The sequence below is a fragment of the Periplaneta americana genome, chromosome 2, assembly GCF_040183065.1.
Source record: "Periplaneta americana isolate PAMFEO1 chromosome 2, P.americana_PAMFEO1_priV1, whole genome shotgun sequence".
In the NCBI taxonomy this organism is placed as follows: Eukaryota; Metazoa; Arthropoda; class Insecta; order Blattodea; family Blattidae; genus Periplaneta; species Periplaneta americana.
The window spans coordinates 33,460,564-33,482,887 of NC_091118.1; positions in this window are offsets into that span (position 1 = coordinate 33,460,564).

Here is a 22,324-nt window from a genome sequence, read left to right on the forward strand (position 1 = left end):
GAGGAGAAAAAAAATAACAACTTGGTCATTTAAGACAATTTAGAAACTTCCGCAAGAGTCTAGTTCTGTTCCTTAAAGACATTTCTAAGTAGAGTGTACTTAAAAGATTTTAGACTCCGACTGCTCCTGATTTCCTGTGACAAGGAATTCCAGGAACGAGCTGTGTGTATTATGAAGGAAGCAGAGTAGAGAGATGTTTGATGAGTGGAATTGATAGAACATGGTTATGCTGTGAACGTGTATCACGGTTGTGGTGGGATGCTAAAAGTGTGAAGCGAGGAACTAGGTAAATAGGTGTGGAATTATTTAAAATCTGTTACAGCAAACAGAGTGAATGAACTGAACGTCTCTCCCGTAAACGAAGCCAAGATAATTGAAAGAAATACTCGGAGACATGATCATAGCGACGGCTGTTAAAAATGAAACGAACACAAGCATTATGAACACGCTGAAGCCTAAATGACAATTCAACACTAAGATCACTATACAAAACGTCGCAATAGTCAAAGTAAGGCATCACCAGGGTCTGTATCAAGATCTGTTGCAGTTTAGAAGGAAAGAAATTTTTCATTCTTTTCAGAGAATGCAAGATTGAGAAAGTTTTCTTACAGACATATTTTACCTGTGCATTCCAGCTGAGATTCGAGTCGAAATGGAAACCTAAGTTTTTAACCGTAGTAGTGAATGGTATTATAGTATTATTTAAAGTCACTGGCAAAAGTGTATTAATGTTGATGGAAGATAGTAATCTTTGATGTCCTAGTAGAATTACTTGCGAAAGGTACGAGTATGTATTATTAATACCAACAGAATACCAAATCATCATCATCATCATCATCATCATCATCATCATCATCATCATCAGGGCTCGGATTTCTATGACATGTCTTGTTTTCATCCCAGTTTCTTTTTACAAACTTAAGCTAAATTAAACACATTGCTACTAGAGATGAATAATATTAACTGCCGCTCTCGCTCGCTGTGTTCATTGCACTTGTCTTTAGAGTCTCGTCTCGTAACTCTTGTGCGCTTCGAGTCTCGCTCATCATTCTCGAAATAGCATTTGGTCGACGTGGAAAGATTTATCTTTATCTTATTTTGTAATTTCCAGAAGAAGTCGCGAAAATGTCATCTGTGATGGCTCAAGTCTTTGCTCGTTCCTCTTACCCAATGTCCAGGCCTCGCTCCCAAATTTTAAAACTGCTTTGGAAGTAATATACTGGGTGAACAATAAGTGTGGAATATTGCTACAACCAAAGCCACCGTTTCTGGCGCGTGAAATAAGTACTGGGAACGTTGAGAGCGAGTATCTTATCTTTGTCACAGTCTGTGGACGAGAAAGCTGACAACTGTGATTGGCAGATTGCTGTCGTCACATCAGTTTAGGAAATGGTACCACTCTCAGCCGAAGTGGCAACAGATGCCACTGACTGGACACACCCCAGAAACGCAAAGTGCGAGTGTCTTGCCTTTGACGGAGTCAGTAGGCAATAAGACTGAAACTGTGATTGGCAGATTTCTGACTTGACGTGTTGGGTGGTATAGCCCCCGTCACCGTTTTTGGCATGTGAAATAAGTAATGGGACGTTAAGTGCTAGTGTCTTACCTTTAGCGTAGTCAGTCTGATAACTGTGTTTGACAAATGGCTGATGTGGCGTGTATATGAAGTGGTACCATTCTCAGCTGCACTAGCAACATGCTCACAAACTAGGCACTATACTCTAGGACATACGCCAAAAACGCTGGCGCCAGCTATACCGTTCTCAGCTGCACTGGCAACAAGTGCTCACTAACTGGCTTTTTACTCAAGAACACGCGCCAAAAACGCTGGCACTGGCTATAATAACTTTATAATGCGAATGTTTCTTAAAAGTGTTAAACGCTATATTTATTAGATGCATATTGCTTAATATTTTGCACATAACTTAAAAAATTTATGTTCTCGTACATACAGGGTGTAGAGTCCATCGTTGTGGAGTAACTGTTGTTATGTCTGACTCTGAAACGAACGGGCCCGGGTTCGAGTTCTGATTGGACAACTTATCTAGTTGGGAGGTTTTCTGAAGTTTTTCCTCAGTCAACTGAAGCAAAATTGCTGGCAACATTTCGGCGTTGTACCTCAGATTCATTTCGCCATGAAGTGTGTTGTATACGTAAACAAGCGCGATCGTTCGGCGACAAACATTATTCTCAATACAAGAACTGTAAAGCACAAAAAGCTCAGCTGCAGTGATAGCCTTTGGGCCCTACTTCATATAAAAAAGATCTTTAGAAAAAATTTTTTTTTTATTTATTACACCTGTAATTGAGGGCTTTGCCGGAAGAAAGGCGGATAGACCTATACGCCCTTCTTCGGGAAAACGGTTTAAAATGTAGTGAATAATTATAGTAGCGAAATGTTGTTTTGATTGTACTGTACATACCTGCAGGACAGGGCTGCGTGCGTGCGTGCGTGCGCGATTTAGTAGAGCTAGTGCTGCGCGTTACCGCATACTGTACTGTGTGTGTTTTCTCTTGGTAGAGACTAAGCAAATATATATAGTTCAATTTAGTCAGTCCAGTTGTTTCCTTTGACTACTTTTTATGTTCATTATTGTCCTTGCTTTAAGAGTAAACAAACTTATGAAACTCGTAGATTCAGACGGAAATATTTTATGTTTCTATAAAGAGATTCGTTACAATATTCAGATTTTTGGGCTTATTGTTATCAGGATTATACAAAGAATAAATTTTATTTATTTATGTTCACACAAAATGGAGATTTTCTTTTTCTGTTCTATTCAGAGATTTTGCTTTGCGTACTTAATGTCTACTCAGTGTATCTGAAATAATGTAAATTACTTTAGAAATAAATAATAAATGTCATAAAATGTATCTTTGTTTCAATTCTGTGTGAAATTTAAATCTGAAATCTACATTAAATCCCCTAAGCAAATCAATATATGGATAAAGGGCGTATAGACTGAAGTTTTATATGGTACAAATATAAGGAAATTTAATAATATAAATTGCCTAAATGCTACAAAACATTTATACTCGCTAAGATTTTTAATTTAATGTATAATTTTGTTCACTATCTGTATAACATTTTATTCAGGTGCGTTTTAAAATCTTAGATTGCCTGTATCTCAATTCACCATATTGACGTATACGCCCTTTTTCCGGCAAACCCCTCAATTATGCCTAAAAATTGGATATCGTCGCTGCGCCTCCAAAATCCGCTACGTGTTTCTAAAAAGATTTTGCAGGAAAAAGAAATAAAGCATTGTCACTATTAATTCCCTTGATTTTTAAAGATACTTTTGGTATAATTTCAATCATTACAAAAAAATAAAATTATACCGAAAGTAGCTCTGAAAATCAAGCAAATTAAAATGCTTTTTTCTTTCTAATGCGAAAACTTTTTAACAACGCACAGCGGATTTTGGAGTCGCAGCGACGATATCAAGAACAAAGACTTGCATGCAATTAGATTTCATAAATTCTCTGTCTTTTTTACCGTACAAACTTCACTATTTCCTACAAATATTTAAATTTTCCATTTTCGTAGAATCGGTATCAGTTCTGAAGTAATCGTGTAATTTAGGGTAGCCGTAAAAGAAGGCCGTCAACCATCGTTATCTGGAAACGCATCGACATACAGCTTTGAGTCACACAACGGCGACGGTTCAAAACAAGTGTCACACATTATAGATACTTGTAGTGCTTTGAATTACGACACATCTTGGAATAAGAACTACGCTACGTTATTAAGGTCAATTCTGTGGAAAACAACAAGCAAGATCATGTAAACATGGAAATAACTCGTTAAATACCGAAGTACAGTCAGTTATTTACGTAACAAATTGAAGAAGAAATTTTAGAGTGAATTCATATGACAAACTCGTTTAGTTTCACTCAGTCTTACCTTAAGTGACGATGGTGAGTTAATAGTTTTTTTCTATACTGATTTGCTATAATTAGAATCCGGAATTTCATGCACTATCAAATCTTAAACCATACATACACTCATACACTAGCATATATGACAAAATATGCACAATGAAGCGAAAAAAATTTTTTTTTTCATTTAATGTTCTGCCCAAGGGCAGGTCTTTCACTGCAAACCCAGCTTTCCCCAATCTTTTCTATTTTCTGCCTTCCTCTTTGTTTCCTCATATGATCCACACATCTTAATGTCGTCTATCATCTGATATCTTCTTCTACCCCGAAGTCTTCTTCCGTTCACAATTCCTTCCAATGCATCCTTCAGTAGGCACTTTATTATCAGCCAGTGACCCAATCAATTCCTTTTCTTCTTTCTGATCAGCTTCAGCAACATTCTTTCTTCACTCACTCTTTCCAACACAGCTTCATTCTCCATATCCATATTTCAAATGCTTCTATTCACCTCTCTTGACTTCGTCGTAATGTCTATGTTTCTGCCCCATACAATCCATACTCCACACAAAGCACTTTACTGGTCTCTTCCTTAGTTCTTTCTCCAGAGGTCCGCAGAAGATGCTCATTTTTCTATTAAAAGCTTTCTTTTCCATTGCTATCCTCCTTTTGACTTCTTGGCAGCAGCTCATGTTACTGCTTATAGTACACCCCAAGTATTTGAAGCTGTCCACTTGCTAAAAAATATGCACTATAAAAATAATTGAGTTCTACATTATCTTACATTTTTATTTTATTTTGAAACGTACAACTAATTTCTCAAAATTTTCTTCACTTAAGCTCATGTGTTTATATGAAGCACGTTTTTGAACACAGAAAATTACCTTCCTATGTCACAAGAAGTGAGAGGTGCATACTTAAGCGAAGACAAAGTGAGGTCGAATCGTAAGTCTTGCATTTCTGCATGACCATGATCCCATCGGAGTTCGAATCCGCGACCTTCCGATTTTGCAGCGTTACGCCTTAAGGGGTTAGGTACAGCTTACAGCAGTAAAATTTTTGGAAATATTCAAAATTTTTTTCCTCCATTACTGTATCTTGTACAACAATGAAAATTGTTATGTGTAAAACACTGGCCTTCTGCTATATGAAAAAAATATTTTTACGATTTAAAAGAATTATTTACATTTTTTTTTTCAAAATTCAAAATGGTGACAGTTCACTTTGCAGTGATGAAGCGTTTCCCTCATAACTCATAAACTTGTTTTCATGTTCTCTCTCTTTTATTTTATTGCTGGAACTCATGTTTACATTATCATGCTCTTTCAACTACATTCCTTAATAAATAATATTTTGTTTATTTTGTGTCAGAAGAAAATACTGATATTTGACCATTTTTAAAAGAATGTATTTTTATCAGGCAATCTATCAAAGGTAGAGAAATTATCTTGCATCATATTGTAGATATAACATGCACAAATACACATAAAACATTTCATCACAGAATGTTGGATAGTTTTGAGTTAAATTGTGTGCATTGGTCCCCTTCCACTATGTATAAAGTAGAGTTGAAGAGCGATCGAGAAAACAAGACTAACAGCGCCCGCAAAGCGGAAGACCCGCACGACAGTATTGACTACATCGCATCGTTGACGTAAAGACTGCTTGTGAGCGTTTCAAGGCTTCGAGAGTTGATCACTCCCGAAGTTCCGAATGTCAAGCAGCCTTGAATCGCCACAGCTGTTTATACCAGACTGAACTTTTTATCTACTTTGGGAACTGTCATATATGTATAAACAATCAAGTAGCCTATTTGAAACATCTCTGCCTTTCAGTGTATAATAATTAGTGTTGTGGGATTTAATCGATTAATCGCTCAATTTCTGTTGTAAGATTAATCGATTAAAAATACTTAATTAATTAAAATTAATCGGTTGTAGTTGATATTAATTATTGTTTTGTTAATACAAACTCATACTAAAAATTCAGACAATATATTTCTCTCTCAGAAATTGCTTACTTAAAAGCACAATAGTACTGTTATTTCCTAACTGTAAACCAGGTAGCGTAGGAAAAATTTTTGCACAAACACTTCAGACAGAGAAGGAGATATGAGGACAGTGATCTAGTCTACATCTATTGAAAGTTGAAACACAATGCGAAACCCTTATTAAGTTTTATGGTTTTCCAAGAAAACTTCCAACTTGTTGTCAGCTCATCTTCCTAGCATATGAAATACATACTATTCTGGGATTCGTCCCCCTCATCTCTTATAAAATAGTCATGCCTACTGTGTGTGAGAGCGTAACTACCGCCTTCTCTTTCTAAAATCTGGTAATTCGATTACAATAGGGGCCAGTCTTATGTTTCGACCGCTGTTCTTTTCCAGTTGCAGTTTCTGTACTGAGTTTGTATATGAAGGTTGTGTGTTTAGTTTGATAAAGAAAAAAAATCAGTTTTCTGTGGTTTGTGAAAAGTGTAAACTCCATTATGTCATATGAGAATTTGAGGGGTAAACTCAATGAAACGTTTGGATTTAAATTGAACGATCGTGGAGAAGTGCTTGACAGAATAAAAGCTTTTTTTTCGTATTTAGTGATGCAGGAAACATTGTTACTAAACGTAGAGCGGCACTTAATTCGGAGCATGTGAATGCACTCACATGTTTAAAATCACGGATGAAGCAGTATTAACTAGGCGAGTCTTCATACTTTTTGTTATTTATGTTTGTCTCAAAAATTCCCGGAGAAATTGACACAAATTATAAGCCTCATAATAAATATGTTAGTAAGTAATTAAAATAGTTGTTTTGTAATATAACGATACAATATATACAGATGTACAACATTTAATACTTACGCTTATCACCGAACACAAGTTAAATTTAACAATAATTGTGTATTACAATATATTAAAAAAAACTTTTTTTCAACTCGATAAAAACTCGATTAATCGATTAAATTCAAACAGTTAATCGATTAACAGCATTAATAATAATAATAATAATCCATTCCCCAATCTTTATTTAATTACTAGGCCCTTATTAAAATGCTAGAAATTTTCTTTTCGTATGTTTGAGATCAAGTGTGTAATTTCAAGTAAAAAGATAACAACATTATGGTTCATGTTTCTTAGAAATTCAAATTTATTTAAGAATTTTTTTTCTTTTTATATAACCGTAGGTAATATCATATAATAGAACCAGAACATTTTGATAACTAAGATACTGTTCTGTTTTGTCTTTTTGTCTGATTTAAACATTTATGTTATTTATTTCAATGACGTATGTTATTCAAAGTTACAAAATCTTTCCACGCCGACCAAATGCTATTTCGAGAATGATGAGTAGGGCTAGGATTTTGATGACCTATAAATCACGAAAAAATGTCCTAAAATAATGCATTTATGACCTAAAAATCTTTCAAAAATGCCCTAAAAATTGATCTCACATAATTGGATTAGTAGGAAAAAAGGTTTTGTACTACTTAATATTTAGACTAGTAATTAAATTAAATTCTAGTACCAACATTTAAGTTTATTTAATTTTACATAAGATGTACACTTTAATTAATTATTTACCTGATGTAGTTTCATGTAATCCACCACAAGGCCACCCTTATCCGGAACTAGCAGGCATTGAGAAGTCTATATTGAAGGGGTGGTTGGACTGAGCCATTACGTGGGGGTGTACTACGTTAAAATGGCAATATTTGTGTAGAAAAACGATTAAAATATTATACAAAATAATGGGTATTAATGGACAAAATATGTAGAGAAAATATCGAAGGATATAAACATTATTTTACATTAATAATGGCGATTTATGGCCAAATTAAATGAAAATGCCTCAGAAATTACCGAATAAAACAAAAGATGCTCTTATGAGTTGAAACAGGCAAAAAAATGCAAAAAATGCCCTAACAAATATGTCTTAAAACATTCAGTGTATCACATAACATATAAATACTAAAGCAGCTATGTTTATTTTATTTTATTGGGTTATTTTACGACGCTGTATCAACATCTAGGTTATTTAGCGTCTGAATGATATGAAGGTGATAATGCCGGTGAAATGAGTCCGGGGTCCAGCACCGAAAGTTACCCAGCATTTGCTCGTATTGGGTTGAGGGAAAACCCCGGAAAAAACCTCAACCAGGTAACTTGCCCCGACCGGGATTCGAACCCGGGCCACCTGGTTTCGCGGCCAAACGCGCTGACCGTTACTCCACAGGTGTGGACAGCAGCTATGTTTCTGGCTTACTAGAAAAAAGATGCAATTTCATCAAAATCCTAGCCCTAATGATGAGCGAGACTTGAAGCGCACCCAGAATGACGAGACGAGACTCTAAAGACAAATGCAGCGAACACAGCGAGCGAGAGCGCCAGGTAGATTTGTTCATCTGTGGTATAAAGCATTTACTGAACAATAAACAGTGACACAAATCACTTAGATCCCGTCTTCAGAGTGTTGTAATTTTTATCTTCCAAATGCCGCCTGTCTGTCTACGTCATTACAAGTTGGCCTTGGCGCGATGCACCACGAATGGAAAGAACCCGACTCTTCAACTTGTAAACGTGTCTGTTATGGTAGTTTTCTCAACTGATGTAATAGAAACTAACGCTCATATAACGATATAAAAAAAAGTTTATCCTCTACGTGAGGCAGAAGTGAAACTCCTTAAGTTTCAAATATTTTGTAATCTTTTTAAATATTGGTGCAATGAAAGACGATAAATTAGGGTTAAATTTAACAACTTTATACAGTAATACACGGAAAGTTAGGGCTATTCAGCGAGAACGAGAATTAGAAAATTGATGTAATTTACAACAAAACGGTAAAGGTGTGATCCTTTACAAAGAGTTATCCCCAGAAAACGGATAAAAAATTATGAAGGATTAACTCTTTCCGAATGAATTGACGCCCTAAAAATAGTGGGCTATGTTCCTGCGGTCCGATCTGTACCGCGATAGAGTCGGAATAATAACCGCTGTAGGCGAGATCGAAACCCTTTCTCATGTCCTCGGTTTCTGCCCTAACGGTGAGGCCCTTCGCAACATACGCCACCACACAATCTGCTTCATGCAAGCTGAGGAATTGCGGGAAGTTGGGTTCACCGTATGCCAAGAGATACAAGGATTAGGCGCACAAGGCAGTGTTAGACGTATCGACATTAATGCCTTACAAACTTACAAATGGCTTTTAAGGAACCCGCAGATTCATTCCCGCCCTCACATAAGCCCGCCATCGGTCCCTATCCTGTGCAAGATTAATCCAGTCTCTATCATCATATCCCACCTCCCTCAAGTCCATTTTAATATTATCCTCCCATCTACGTCTCGATCTCCCTAATGGTCTTTTTCCCTCCGGTCTCCCAACTAACACTCTATATGCATTTCTGTATTCACCATTAATGCCACCAAAAACAACCATTGCAAATGTAATTATTGCAACGGTAACTATGGCACCGGTAACAATGGGAACGGTAATCATAGAAACTGTAACTATAACAACGGTAATAAAGGCAACTGTAACTATGGCAACGGTAACCATGGCAACGGTAACTATGGCAACTGTAACTATGGCTACGGTAACCATGGCAACGGTAACTATGTCAAAGATAACACTCGGCTTTTATTCTTGACCAACTATCAGATTCGAAATACAGTACATGCCGAACAACCGGCAGAGGTGGGTGCTGAAAAAATAAACGTATACGAACCGACAGTCCCATATTATAAATAAAAATACCACCTTTCAGAAATCGAAGTTGTCAGTCTGATGGTGGGAGCAATGGAAACCATAACCTCCTTTGTCAAAACATTAAAAAAAAGGTCTGAATAACACTATTATGAGAAAAATAGCCATCAGTGCCGTAAAGGGATCTATTCGGATTTTAGGAATATTCACAGGGCTAACAGCTTCGAAGCTGGGTACCTGATTCTAATGAAATGCACTGGTAGCAACATAAAACATGGGGGCATGAGATAGTTACTCTGCCTGCCATTATAAATTCACTTCAATTAAAGTCCCCAATTTAAAAAAGGATTATTTTACGAAATCACCAGTATAGTAACAACGTTTGAAATTTATTTTCATTTTCATTTTCTGTATTTTATTTATTGTACTTGTTTAATCTATTTTATGACATAGGTTTCTTTATTTCCACTTTTATTTTCTTCAAATTACACGTTTCTTATTTGAGCCGTTCAGAGCAAAAGTGGTGTAAGTCAAAATTGAGTAATGAGGTTTAAAGTAAAAATTCTGTAAAATATAACGTAAAGTAGCAATTAATATGTCCTTATTGCTATTCACTGACTACTAATAGTTTAAATAAATTGAATATTAATTTCTACTTTGCGCTGTATTTTACAGGATGTTCAATTTAACCCTCATTACCCATTTTTGACTTACACTACTTTTGCTCTGAACGGCTCATTTATATCTATACCCGTTCATAAAATATCTAGTACACTTTATCAGTCTTGCACCACTTATGAGGCAAATAAGCCAGGAGGTAATGGGGTAGGGTGGCCAGTTCCTTTCCCATCCATTGCATACATCGCTGACTAGCTACATATTACACTAATCAGACTGTATGTATCAGATGTATACAATTGTTCTTCCTCTGATACTTGTGGCCAGAGAAATCTATATGGATTTCCGTACAGTTCAAGAGTGAAATAAAGGAAGCCATGGTCCATGACTAAACAACAACATTGTCAAGAACTCAGCATTAGTTAACATTCTCGTATCGATATAATTCCTAATATATATTTTTATTATTTACGAACATTGATATTTTTTAGGTGTTAAAATATGCTAGCCTGCATCTTGTGTTGAATTATATACATAAAAACTTAACACAGAGTGATTTATATAGAACTGACACATTTCTTTCTTTAATTATTCCGTTGGAAATTCATTCAATGACCCAATTTTAGCACCAAATTAAGCAGAATGTTCTGGAGTTTCGATTCCTTGTCACTAGATGCACAGATGTTTATGTTTTATTTCTATTGTTGGCAGCACTAGATGCGCAGATGTTTATGTTTTATTCCTATTGTTGGCAGCTGTTTTCGACATTTTGTGTCAACGTGAAAATGCAGTACACATTAAATCAACGACTCTTCCTTGTGAAGCAATATTGGATTACGAATTCAATTATAGCTACTCAAAGGGCATACCAGAGAGAATTTGGTGTTCACAATCCTCCCAAAAGAAACACAATACTGGGACTGGTAAACAAATTGGAAACAACTGGATCTCTGGTGAGTGAAAAGGGCAAGCATCTTTCATCTAGGCTTCCCACGGTTGTTATTGACGTAAGAGGACGACTGGAGCAGTCACCCAAAAAATCATTAAGACGTTTGTCGCAGAAGACAGGGTACACCTACTCAATGTGTCAGAGAGCTGCGAAAAGTGCAGGCCTAAAACCAAGTTTCTTTGACAACCGAATAATTTCCAGGAACCTGTGGCCACCGAGATCTCCGGATTTGACAACGCCGGACTTCTTTCTATGGGGTTACTTAAAAGACAGGGTTTACGCCACACGTCCTAGACATTGGACGATCTGAAGCACAACATCACACAGGAGATTCAAGCTATTGACAACCAGAGTCCTCCAACGAGTGGGCAGTAACATGGAACGACGTGTTGAGTTGTGCCTTATGCAGGATGGAGGACATTTTCAACATGTGCTATAGAGGTAAATAATCTCCCAAAATTCCTCTACATTTTAGGTATAATAAGTTGTCGTTAGCACAATTCATTTTGAAACAATTAATGAAAGAAATGTGTCAGTTCTATATAAATCACTCTGTACAATTTAAGTAATGGTGACAGATGAACATAAGAATGCCGGGGAAAATGACATACGTCACAGACCGCATGGCACTGCGATTAGCTGATAGCGTCTTCGCGAATGACAGCGAGTGTTCGATATGTCTTATCATCACAGATTACAATGCAGTATGGCACCACATAATCATCTTCACCTTGACGACATGAAACCTGGAAGTTGCTATATATCGTTTCCGCTGACTCAAACCTCAATTTACTAGGCCGGACGTTATGGTGGACAAGGACATTGTTCACAACTCGTGACTCAAGAGGAGTATCGAATCAAAATGCACTTAGTCCGATCGAAAATACTTTTCAAGAGAGCAATATTCAATTAATCAACGTTTTTGAACCAAACAGCGTATTTTATACGCATTTTAAGGGTCTTATAAACAAGGAGGAAGCACTTTTTAAAGCGAACCAACAAAACATATCGATTTATGCCCATAAGAAGAGGAGAAATCTGTAACAAAGTGAAATGGACTTGTTTCTATTAGATTTTGTCTGCAATTGTTTAATCCAATGCCTCCTCAAATTGGTGTACTGAAGCATTAAAATTTTCCTTTGTTCAGTACATGTACATGGCCATCAAAAGAGGTAATTTTTACAAAACAATAATTTATAAATGGCAAAAAAAAAAAAAAAAAAAAGATTTTTTACGTACTGAGATCTGAAGAGTATAAAAATGGGGAAATAAGTGCATGGTGCCATTTAAAAAGAAACAGACTCGTTGCCACACTCTTTATAAATGAAAACCATACTATTTGAAAACAGGTTCGAAATATACCCTACAACTTTGGTATAAATAGTTTCTTTATAAAATTTGTTTCACACTTCTTACTCACTCTGATATCTTGTTGCATTCTCAGGTAAGGGTTTTGGTGATGCTGAAAAACTGTTAATTATGCAGACTTATATTTTCATATTAATTGTAGACAAAATTATTTATCTTTAAACACTTCCTTTGTACATAATCATGTAGGCCTAAATAGGTTCTAAATTATTTAGGAACGACGATATTTTTGCATTAAAATATTTTATATTTATTTATACGAAATTGCATAGTATATAAAGAATCAGAATACTCGTAAGAAGAAAGTTCGTGTTGAGATGTACAGTTCTGTCTACACTCTACATACAGGAAATACAAAAGTTAACACAGAAAAATATATATATAAAAAATTAGAAATAAAATAAAATAAAATAAAAAGTTTTGACCACCTCTGTGGTGTAGAGGTTAGCTTGCTGGTCTCTTACACAGAGAGCTCGGGTTCAATTCCCGGTAGGGTTGAACTTCCTGCTTGAGATTTTTCAGGGTTTTCTCTTAACCGTAAGGGAAATTCCGGGAAATTCGGGCCACAACATCTCTGAATATCACCGGCCTCATTCATCATCTAAATCATATTCATAACAAATCAGTAATACATATACAGTCGCCATCTAGTTCACAACAATAGAACCAGTCTCAACAATAGTACACAGGTCTTCGGATTTCAACCAAAGGTTAACTTGCGATATGACCAAAGATGTTAAAGCGAGTATAAATAACAGCGATGGAAAAAAAAAGTTTTATAATAGAGTCAATTTACTGTAATATCATTTAAAAGCATATGTTTAATTTTTTATTGAACTTAATAACGAAAAATGTTGAAAATTCAAGAGTGTATTTTGATTATTGAGTTATACAATCTTCGACCTAGACTAATACTGTGTTTTAAACCTGAGTTTAAAAAAATTGTTCTCTTAATGATAAATTAACATTGTAAACATAAGTAAATTGTATATAATCTTTGCGATTTTTGTAATACTAGGCTACTTCAATAATATATACTTGCGCAATTGTTTAATCTTTCAGATTTTAAATTAATAAAAGGTGAGTTTACAAGGACTATTTCGTTTATATGACGTCATTCCATTTTCGACCAATGAAGTGTAATGAAATTTTGAATTCCAACCAATCACAGTCACATTTTGCGATAATTTTTGCAGCTAGATTTATCGCTATCAATTTATCGCATGGTCGTTCTTTTGTTTAGTCGTTGTCGCCAACTGTTCCCCCGTAAATTGATGATCATGAATACATTAAGATGCAACTGCAGGGTAAACTTTTCTTTCAACTTTAAAGCAATGAATGCAAGATTGATATTTAATATTAATTAATATATTTACGCAGTGAAGACGACGTTAAAAACGGCGCACCATGTAGACACAAAATATCCATGCATATTAATTGAACGTACCTTTTAAACTTGATTCTTTCAATATTCTTCCCAGATTGCACGCATACGCGATTGAAATATTGAACTGTGTAGATACAGCTTTAGTTTCGTTACACACTACAGCGAGAATGCGTTTGTCGAGCTATAAAAAATGTTTTCGTGTAGCACTGATTGTAACGGTCGAAATAAGGCACAGCTGACATTGATCCTGCTTCCACAGGTAACTTAACCTATAATTGTAGCCTATAAAATTTGTATTTTGTGAATGAAATTAAACAATTAATAGAAAGTCAGATGTTCAAATTTATGTAACATCATCGCATATCAAACCCAAAGACCTTGCATAGTAATAATAAGGTCTTTTCATCAAACTGCCTTCCGTATGGCGTAATAAAATTCGTGTTTTAATTAGGCCTATCTATACAGAGATGGGTTCACTGTGTAGCAACATGTCTCGCTGTGAATACACAAGCATAGCTGTCCCCACTGTTACTGTTAAATTAAATTATGATTTCAGCAGATAATGAAAATGTATTTATGTTATAATAATAAGAGAAAAGTGCAGTACATTTAATTAACATTGTTAAACCTGTATTTCGCTTTTCGCAATTGGCATTACTGAATAATAACATCGAATTTCTTTATTGCAGTAATCGATATTCATCTACGAGTATTTCAACTTCACAATATCTGAATAGGTTAAGTATTCGTTAATATATACAATTATTAACATTTTGTGATCGAATTTTAGGGATATATTATTTACATTTTTATCTTATTCACCTAATAGTTCTAATAAATGTCACTCGAGGTCTGAGATTTCTCAGACCTCTCGTGACATTACTATAGATAATTTACAGGTTTTAGGAGATTTTTGTTATTCTTTTTTTTGTAAAAAAAACATTTAGAGAATAGAAGGAATTTTTCTAATTACACTCCACGCATTAATACCACATTGGATTTTTGCGATTTTTGTAATACTAGGCCTACTTCAATAATATATACTTGCGCAATTATTTAATCTTTCAGATTTTAAATTCATAAAAGGTGAGTTTACAAGGATAATTTACAGGTTTTAGGAAGATTTTTATTATCCTTTTTTTGTAAAAAAAAAACATTTAGAGAATAGAAAGAATTTTTTTAATTACACTCCACGCATTAATACCATATTGGATGGTGGACTGAAAAAGAGCTCAATAAAATGTACGTAAAATACTGACAGGTAAAAATACAACGAAGAATGACAAATTTATAAATTTCTTTACATAATCTGCAGCGTTGGTATACACAGAGATATTTCCTGTATCTGGCTCCGTGAACAGGGAAGCGACAGACCAGTTGGCATCGAGATGTGTAACAGCAATGTGTAAATTAGACTGTTAACCGTCACTTTAGAGTAATTATCAGTTCAGTGTGCCCACTGCGTGGACGTCACGTGCTTCGCAGGGCTGTACCAGCCTGTCACCTGTCAGGAATTTTTATTGTCACGCCGTGCTGTACTTGCCTACACACTACAAAGACAAGTGAACAGTGTGTGCGACGAAACTTCCCGTACCGGGCATTTGTCAACAGAGGAATCCTCTTTTAATGGATAGTTAAAATTCCCCGCCAAATTTACACATGCTCTTAACTTCTGAATAATGGACGTTGACACCTAAACTAAATTCCAACTAAGAATGATCACTTAAATATCTATTCGAGTCAAGAACCGCACGACTACACCAAAGCAATATGACGTCACTGACTGATGCGACTGGTTGAACGCCAATATACGCTATAAAATATAGTCCCATAACTATTTCGTTATAACTAACGTTTTTACACATAGTATGTCAATTCAAATCAGTGCAATGTAATTAACCATTATTATAAATTGAAATAAACCTAATGTACGTATCTAGGGTGTATAGGCTACATTAATGTGTAATTGATCTTTTCTTTTTTTTAATCTTGCGTACACTACTTTTAACGCTTGAATATAATTAATTGATTAACTAGTGGAGTTACTCGTGTTAATTATGTAAGATTTGTCCGGCTTACAGCTGTTTCAGTGCTTCACGCACCATCCTCAGAGCCTACTAGATCACGGCGTCATCTCGAACTTCTCTTCCTGTTATGTGGGTGTGTTTGATTGTTGAAAGGTGTTGAAGAGTGGAGTCAAATAGTGTTTGTGTACTGAAATTGATCTGTGTTGAGAATTTGATCAAACACACCCACATAACAGGCAGAGAAGTTCGAGATGACGCCGTGATCTAGTAGGCTCTGAGGATGGTGCGTGAAGCACTGAAACAGCTGTAAGCCGGACAAATCTTACATAATTAACACTAGTAAGTCCACTAGTTAATCAAATTATTAATTATTATCTTTTCTGTTTGCCAAGATGGCGGCGTAGTGATACATTAGTATGGTTCTTGGAATGGATAGACAATAATATGTAACAGCTGTGACATTTCGATGTTTGTCAACATGATAAAGTTTCAATTATTTTTTGCATTTGATGGATGTTTTGTTTTTTCTGTCAAAAGTAATATATTTAAATATTAATAAATAGTTAAACAGTGTTGCCATACAGGGAGTTTTTCACCAAAATGGGTGATTTTAAACAAATAGAGAAAATAATGATTATTAGAGGAGAAAAGTTCGCTCCGGCGCCGGGGATCGAACCCGGGTCCTTGGTTCTAGGTATCAAGTGCTCTAACCACTGAGCTACGATCCCCAACATCGGATCGAATCCCTCTAGTGTTTTCCCTTTGTGGCCTGACTCCAAGTTCGACATATCGTCGTTGTTCCGGTAATAATTTCTATATGACATGTTTATCGATTTTCAGATTTTTGCTCTATTAAATAAGGTAATAGTGATACAGCAAATAATAAAATCTCCTATATGTAATTATATTTCTTTCTTCCGAAAATAAGAATTCACAATCTCCTATGCACTACTGCCATAGAAGAATAAATGTGTTTTTTCTTCCTACTGAACAATTTCATATTTTGCACATAGGAGTTATTGCAGGAACAACGACGACATATGTTGACATATATTAAGTCAACTGCCATTATACAAGGAAAGCACTCAACTGAGTGACTTGGTGGCCGGGATTCCACAGTAATATGCACTGTTGGGCGAAGAATCTATGTAAAGATTAATTTTTGATCCTGCAGAATATATCTGTTATAGTAACAGCGAATTTTTCTCTTTTAATGATAAGGAGCGAATTTTTCTCCTCTAATAATAATTATTGTTACCATAACAGATACATTCCGTAGGACTAAAAATTATTTTTTAAGTAGAGAAAAGTTTGGAGAAAATTTTTGGAGAGGTTTTTCGGAAAAATGTTGTAATTTAATAGTGAGTAAAAATACTCGAAATTCCAATTACATTTTATTTTCAATTATATTCTTTCTCGTTTCTTTCTGTAATAATTATGATATGCTTCGGTAGACACGTCCTGGCACGTTGGGCATCCGAAGTGCAACTGCGTAAAACACGGTTAACAATGGGTTTGCTTCCTAGAATAATATATCATTTTAATTTAGTTATTTTATATTCCAAACTAAATCTCAACGATGTTCTGAATACTTTCCCTGCACCTATGTATTAGTCCTATTATTATTTTAAGGTAGGCCTACAGTTTCAGACAATCTTCGTGACGCGGTATCTTTCGTGAAATTTCGTGTCGTTCAAATTTTCAAAATGATCGTTTCTTAAATAGTTAGCATTGTCTCCACCTGGCTTTTGATTTTCGTTTCGCCATTTTGTATTGCAACTAGTGAACCATTAAAAATTTAAAGACCGAAATTTCTTTTAATAGCTTTACTGGTTCGTTAGGGCTAAAAATGCTTGGTAAGCTATAAAAATAATTTAATGAACCAGTAAATAAATTAATGAATCATTAAAAGCATAGTGAAGCTTGGTGAAACCGGCAATAAGAAAAACTGAAATAGGAACCACTTATTTTATTTTGGCTTCTCAAATTAATTAACGAACTGAATAACTATAAAAGGAAATTTGGAGATTTCACTTGTCTTGGGAATCCTGAAATACTGATGAAATGGATTACTTGAGTGTTTTCAAGTGTTTACTGAAAAATACATCTACAGGGTGTTTCCGAGGTGGTATTACAAACTTTCACGGATGATGGCGAAGGGCACATGTATCAATTTGAGATAAGGAACCCTGGTCCGGAAATGACTGAGTCCAAAGTTATAAGCAAAAATAGTTGTGTGGAAATGGAATTGTAATTTGGCACCACGTGCCCTTCTTCCTTAACTTTTGGAACAGTCGTAGAAAAATGGTATGGGCCGGATGTCTCCTACGTGGGTACTTGTCCCGATACAATCTGTGAGCTTGTCTACTGTTCCCATTGGCTCATCCGTATTCGAAAATCAGGTCTGCATATTCCTCTCTCGTGTACTCCTCCATTTCACTAGGACTGATCGACTGGACACAGCAACTTGTACACATACACTGCTGTCTACAGACGTGCATATCAGGACCGACCATGTACAGATAAATACACATAAATAAGGTGTACAGAGGAATAAAATTATTTCATTTTCACACAACTATTTTTGCCTGTAACTTTCGACTCGGTCATTTCCGGACTAGGATTCCTTATCTCAAATTGATACATATGCCCTTCGCCATCATCCCTGAAAGTTTGTAATACTACCTCGGAAACACCCTGTATTGTCTCGTTATAATATCTGGAAAGTCCAGGTCAGTAGTAGCTACAGAAATAATATCGGAGAGGAATAAAATTGTGCAAGATATGAAAAAAAAAGAATATTTTTTATGAAATATAGAAATTTTACTAAAATTAATATTTTACTATGAAATATATCAAACAAAATATTATACTTCTTCAAGAACTTCTAAGTTAAAGATGGTTTTATCATTTAATGTTGGGAAACAACTGATGACACCGTGTATAGATGTTCAGGAAAATGGAGATAAAACTTCTCTATTATACAATTGCCAGAAATATACTAATCAAACTGTTCATCTGACGACACCCCTGCTTCATGTTGAACCAATTCTCACTTTAAAATCCTAATTAATCATATACACTAGATTTACGTAACAAAGAGTCCTCGTTAACACCAAAAGCACACGCCAACATTACAACGGCAATCAGCATCGCTGTAATAATTGATATAGCAATGCAAATTGCATAAAGCGAGAATTACAAATTACATAATTTCATTTGGCATTCACCTGCCAGATGGTCACGACTTTTATCTAAAAAATGTAACAGTGTCGCCCAGTCAACGGTTTTCCCGCTAACTCTGGCATCTTTATGACCCTCGTCAGCGGAAAATAATATAATAATATAAGGTCAGCAACGAAATACATATCTGGCAATTCTCAAAAATGAAACAGCGGCAAGTTTCACTCATTTCGCTGACATTAGAACAGTAAAAATGTGTGTCTTTTTGAAAACATTTAGGGCGATATATAAGCTATTATACACTTGCAAATTACATGCTATTAAAAGTTTTATTAAAGTTTGATAATCTATATATATATATATATATATATACATAATATATAATTTGAACTGGTAATGGAAATTACGGGAAAACGGCTGAACGGATTTTAATGAGTGACCCCTCATTTTCATGCCTGGCATCCAAAGTTTTTCGGAAAAGTAGTAGTTTTCAGTGAAATGTCAATTTTTCTACATAATTTTCCTATTTTCCAAAATCCATCTGTCGTCAGTTTTGACAACTAGCTAATAGCATTCACGGCCGACTTGATATTACCTTCGCTTTTTTGTAAAGGAGGAGCGAAGCGAGCATCAAGTCGGCCGTGTTGCATTTCAGAATAAAACAAAACACATACTACAGTAAATAATATTACACGAAGGCCATGATCTGCAAGAATGCTGACATATTTAGAGTTCAAATTAAATTGGTTATCAAAAACTTAACTTACTAAAAATAATTTACAGGTTCGAGTCTGTGGTGTGTAATTTTTTGGGTACAGCTGTGTATTGGATATTAAAAACTACAAAACTTGAGATGGTTTGATGACATTATTACCATTAGAAATGAAATCTTATTGTAGTTAATGCCATGATGTGACTATTTTTCATTAATTATACATATTAATGCTATATTGATGATATGAAAGTGAAACGTTTTGGGGTTATATAAGTAGATGTAGAGAATAACTTAAATTAGATTTTGATTTCTATATTTTACTGAGTGTCGGCTATATAGTATATATAGTATATGTTACTGAAAGCTATAAAACTTACGTAAGATAATAATATTATTAAAAATCAAATATTTTTATAATTATTAATCAAGTGGGGTTAGGTCTTTTTCATATATTTAATGGCGGTGTGGTGTAGATATTTATATGCGTGGTTCTCTTCAGTATTGGCTCGAGAGAGTATCTTTCATTGTTATGGAAGCAAATAACTTTCCGAATGTCTGGTATTCTTCGTTGAAAATAAATCTGAAAAATGTTTATTTGAACGTCTAATGAACTTAGTTTACAGCATTTGCTGCACAAGCCACTAGTATTATTATAATTGGCAACTATATAATATATTCAAAGATCGTCAAATTAGTGCAGCTTAATTCTGTAAGACAGTTTTATAAACACACTGTAGTTACTTAAGAGAACCCAAACCCGAGTTTTGTAAAATTTCAACACATAGACGTTTTATTTTTTCCTCTGGAAATATCAAAGATACCTTGAAATCTTTCATGCAAATTTCCCATAGCAGAGTGAATAAATTTTTTAATGTACAGTAGTGGCAAAAAAACCGGACCGACCCTTGTAGCTGATTTCAGAGCCTTGTTCACTCCAGAACACGATAGACTGTTAACTAAGACTTTCGTGGTTCGAATCCTGCCTAGGAAGGAATTTTTTTTTGTTCCTTATTCAAATTTATTACCAATACTTTTCGATTGCTGGTAAAATTCATGTTCTGGGAATAATAAGTTAATTAAGTAGTAAAATATCGCTGCAATCGAAAAGTATTGGAAATAAATTTGAATAAGGAACAAAAAAAGTTTCCTTCCAAAGCAGGATTCGAACCACGAAAGTCTTAGTTACCAGTCTATCGTGCTCTGGAGTGAACCAGACTCTAAAATCAGCTACAAGGGTCGGTCCGGTTTTTCTTTTTGCCACTACTGTACATAGAAATTTGTTTGATTACAATAAAAATCTTAATTCTGGATAGAAATTAAAAAATAAAACAATGTTACATTAAAGTGTCAATATCCCTGGACATTACCTGTTATTGAGGTTCTGGGTGATATTTGCATCTATTATTAGGCAGTAGGCCTACATCTCACTTGACGATATGTGTCAGAGGAAGAAAAATTGTTTGTATGCATTTGAAATCTGATTGGTGTACTATGTAGCCTAGTTAGTCAGCGAGTATGCAATGAAGAGGGAAAGAAACTGTCCATTCTACCACATTATCTCCTGGCATAGTTGCCTAATAAGTGGTGCGTTGTTGGTGTCACTTGTGAGGTTCAGACCTGTCTTCGGACAGTTGCCTAAACAACAATCTCTGGATGTATTAATCACACGTGAGAATTTCTCATTCCTTTTACCAAGAATGAGAAAATTATAGGGTATTATGCCTAAAATTACTACTAATGAGATCATTTTACATGAGAAATTAATTTTGGGAGGAAATTAAAACGACATAATTTATATTCGTCTTTTGAGTTATTGGTTATGAAAAAGCTACGAACGGAACATCATGATAAGAGAACTGAAATACTACCAAACCTGTGGAATGTGTAACTAGAAAGTATGTGTCATCTTCGTGATAGCGATTACTTCTTTAAACAAAGACGTCATAGTTACCACCTTCAACTCCAAGAAGAGGAAGATTGGTAGATCCCCGATTTGTTACGAAATTATTGGCGGAACCTGAAATTGACGTAAAAAGTTTGACGAATACACCCACCTTTGCAACATTTCGAAATACATTGATGGCCTTATAATCACGGGAAGAGCAATACATGAGTCAAAAAACTTGCAACAGCAATTAACAAAACGACTTATTTGCGTTCAGCGTGTCAGGTTTGCCTTTAATAAATTCTTAGTACGTCTGAGAGTAAACCTGACCACAGATGATTGGTAAACTTTAATTCTGTATTTAGCATGTACAGTAGATGAGGTAAGACCTGTCCTGAGACCTTATCATGTGTCGTGGCTGTATCACGAATGGGTATGAAGGGGGAAGATAGGTTTTAGTCTGAGATGAACTTCCGTGTCTGTAGATTCGCATAATATTAACCATCATGAAACAAACTCCCTTTCTGATAGCTCATTCTTTCTCCTCTCGCACAGCTCACATGCCAGGTCTCGCCTCCTCATCTATACACCCTTTGACACGGAAAATGGTCGCTC